This window comes from Astatotilapia calliptera, chromosome 7, assembly GCF_964374335.1.
Source record: "Astatotilapia calliptera chromosome 7, fAstCal68.1, whole genome shotgun sequence".
NCBI lineage: Eukaryota > Metazoa > Chordata > Actinopteri > Cichliformes > Cichlidae > Astatotilapia > Astatotilapia calliptera.
Window position 1 is genome coordinate 24,299,511 of NC_137428.1, and position 3,506 is coordinate 24,303,016.

A 3,506-nucleotide genomic window follows, 5' to 3' on the forward strand; every position below is an offset into this window, starting at 1 on the left:
TCTTCATGAGTCAGGAGCCAGCAGCAATGAATAAATGGGTAACTTATTATGGTATGTATCCATATCATCCCGAAACAACAGGAGCATTATAATCACATCCAGATGGACTCCTGCTCTTCGACTGTGTTGTGTTGCTCTTTCTTGTGCTGCGCATGTGGTCATATTTTGCACCTGCCAAGCAGCTGAAGGAATGACAGAAGTCTCTTTGGTCGGATGATTGACTGTTGGATCTTCTGCAGGAAATAAATTACATGATGTATTGAAATACAGTAAAAAAAAAACCACTCACATGTGACAGAAAGAGCGCATCACTGATGAGTGAAAAAAGTCTGCTACATACTATTAGTTATGAATATAACCCCCGAAGATTAGTGCTTTTTAAAAACAAATAAATAAACCTTTTTTTAATCAATTGACTTAATGTAAAAAAAAATACAATAAATATTAGAGAAAAAGCAGATACTAAAATCCACACTAAGTTAAAATTTCTTTTGTAAATTTATCTAGTAATATCTTACATTTCCAATTTTATTAATAAAAATAAATGTGGATATTGTAGGCATATAAAGTAACTGATGGCTTGGTCATTGTTTCTTTTTATAAAACATTAATTCTCTTTCTTATTTTGTTGGTTTGTTATTTTTGTTGATTAAGTGAACATGCCCAATACAGTTATAATAAAGGTCGTCAATGTCACCGTTATCTTAGAACATACACGTCAAATTTCCTTTCTTCAAACTTTCCTTCCCTAAATGTAAGTGAATTACAAACAAAAGAAAACATTACCAGACAAGATTAAAAATATTTGAAAACTGGACATGTAAATGATGTTTACTATTAGGTCTACACTTCACATAAGCGGAGATGTTAGAATTACTAAATTACTTAAAGAAAAAAAAACTTCTATACCAGAGCAATAACTGAAAAAAACAATATACAATAACACAATACAGACCCACTATCCACGAACCTATTCAGCTGCTTCTGAATGCAAATATCTAATCAGCCAATCACATGCCAAAAAAAAAAGGTGATTTAAGTGACTTTGAAGGCAGCATTGCTGTTGGTGACAGATGGGCTGTTTTACGTTTTTCAGACACTCCTGATCTTCTCAAATTTTCTCAGGAATTTACAGAGAACAGTCCAAACTGAAAAGCGAAATAAACATTTCCCTGGGTAAAAATGCCTTGTTGATTGCAGAAGTCAGAGGGGCGTGGCCATGCTGAAGGCAAGAGGAATTCTAAGCCAGTTTCTCAACCCAGCCCATCTGATATCAGTAACCACAACACATTCAAAGTCAATTAAAAGTCGCCTTTCTTGCCCGTTCCGATGCTCGCTTTCAACTTTGAAATGAGACCACTTGGACAACAGTAATGATAAATAATTGCAAATAGAGCATGTTTACAGAATTTAATGTCATTTTTATAGAGCACCTCTTATTTTAAGAAAAGATGGGCGAGACGATTTTTGAAACTAACTGCAAATTAAGCACACAATATTTAATATCTGTATTTTACCATTTTGATAAGACATATTTCAGTACTCCAAAACACTTTTATTAGACAGCCAACATGCTTACAAGTAGTAAATCCAGGTTAGTGGATCATAATTAAACATCACTCTGTGGCAAACGCAGAGTTCAGCAGGCCATCAAGGAAGAAGTGACGTGCATTTCTGCAGTGTAAAGATTCACAAATGATTTTCTCCTTAATCTACAGTCACACAAAGCGCCAGGAAAATCTTTGGTGATGTTCTCAGATGATTCTGACGCTTATCACCCAGTTCCTCGTGATGTCCTCCACACCATCAACCCTCTGTCCTCCTCACAGTTTCTTCCTCAGCTTGCCTTTCTTATGGCCACCCCTTCCAAAACCTGACTTTTTAACTTCTCCGAGCCACTTTTTGTTCTTGGAGCGGAGCTTCCTCATCCCCCCGCCCTGCAGGAACTGGTGCTTCTGCTTTTTCTTGCGCTGCTTCATGATCTGATCCTTTGTTTTCAGCTCCGAGCGTGCTTTGTGGTCACCGGAGCTCTGTACGTTTGGACCTCGTCGGCCACGGCCACGACCTGGGAGAGGCACGACACAACAAAGAGGTTGGAGGTTATAGCTCGCAAGGCTGGAAGAGGGACTTGAAGTATTTACCTTTAGAGTTGAGTTAAAACATGGTGGCTGATGGTCTATATTTAACATGTTTGTGCTATTCATTTTGATGCCTTCCTACCTCTTGCTGGCTTCCTGCCTCCTCCGCCTGTTTCTCCATCTGATCCAGATCCTGTATCATCAATCTTGTATTTTTTCCTTCACTCCTCATAACTGACATGTTGTCAAGTGATACAACATCTTCACAGTACAGCTTAATATTGTCATAGGAGTAGAGAAGAGGGTCATTGAGAGCAGCACACAGAGAAGCTTTTTGTTGGAAGGATACAAGTTCTTCCTGTTCTTCTTGTTACTGATAACCTGACCGCTGTCTGTTTTGATCTTCTTCTTCTGGTCTTCTTTTCCCGTTTCTCTCACAAAACGCTTCCTCTTACGGTCCCTAAAAAAAGAAGGGGGAAAAAAGACTTTAAATTATAGTTTGAAATGACCATTTGGTGGATACTGAGTCAAACATAGGGAAATTTGTACCATTTCATCATTTTCTTCTGCTGGTTAAGGCGATCGCCTTCATCTCCCATGAGATCAAGGACAGCTGAAGAGGCCTGCTGTTCAAAAGCACTGCCCTCTCCACCAAGACTCAACCTGTCGACGCATAACACAGGACAAAACAGGATAAAACACAAAGCCATTCACATTTTTTAAAGAAACAGATGCAACAGTTTAATGCCTCACCCTCTCTCAGAGTCAAAGTCTTTAGGTCTGTAAGGGATATAATACTCTTCATCTTTGCCTGACTGCCTCTTTTTCTTGGTCTTTGGTCGCTCTTCGCCATCTTCCTGCTGACCTCTTCTTTTACCACCTACCACTTCTGAAAACACCCCCTGGTGGAAATAGAAAGAATTACATGGTACAAAGTGACAAGCATGATACAGAGATCCTACTATCTTCCAGAGGTGGGACCAAGTCATTGTTTTTCAAGTCTCAAGTAAGTCTCAAGTCTTTATCCTCAAGTCTCAAGTCAAGTCTCAAGTAATGTCAGGCAAGTCAGAGTCGAGTCTCAAGTCACTGGTGTAAAAGTCCGAGTCAAGTCACAAGTCTGAAACTTTGAATTTCAAGTCCTTTCGAGTCTTTAAAAAAAAAAAAAAAAAACGAAAAAATAATGTTGCAGTTATGCTAAATGTAAATATTAGACCATGTAATTTTAAAATCTGTGTTTTTCTCAACACATGACAAAATAGTGAACTTAGAAAATATACACAAATTGTGAAATTGCACCTCTTTAAAATGCAGCTCAATTAAACCTAGCTCCAAGAATAATTTTCACCGACAGTTCTGAGATAAGCTGCATGTTATTCTTGGATGCGGTTGTAGGACCAGCTTTAAAATCGCATGACAAAAATATCATAC

General features: G+C 38.2%; 1 long non-coding RNA gene across 1 annotated transcript; it reads right to left on the reverse strand.

The window, feature by feature from the left end:
• Nucleotides 1-1,534: 1,534 nt before the first annotated feature.
• On the reverse strand, nt 1,535-2,742 carry LOC145430023 (uncharacterized). The gene is made up of 4 exons (XR_013910398.1): nt 2,628-2,742; nt 2,428-2,538; nt 2,221-2,312; nt 1,535-2,065 (listed from the first exon to the last, which is right to left on the reverse strand). It is a non-coding gene; the product is annotated as an uncharacterized LOC145430023 (long non-coding RNA).
• Between the last annotated feature and the right edge of the window lie 764 nt (nt 2,743-3,506).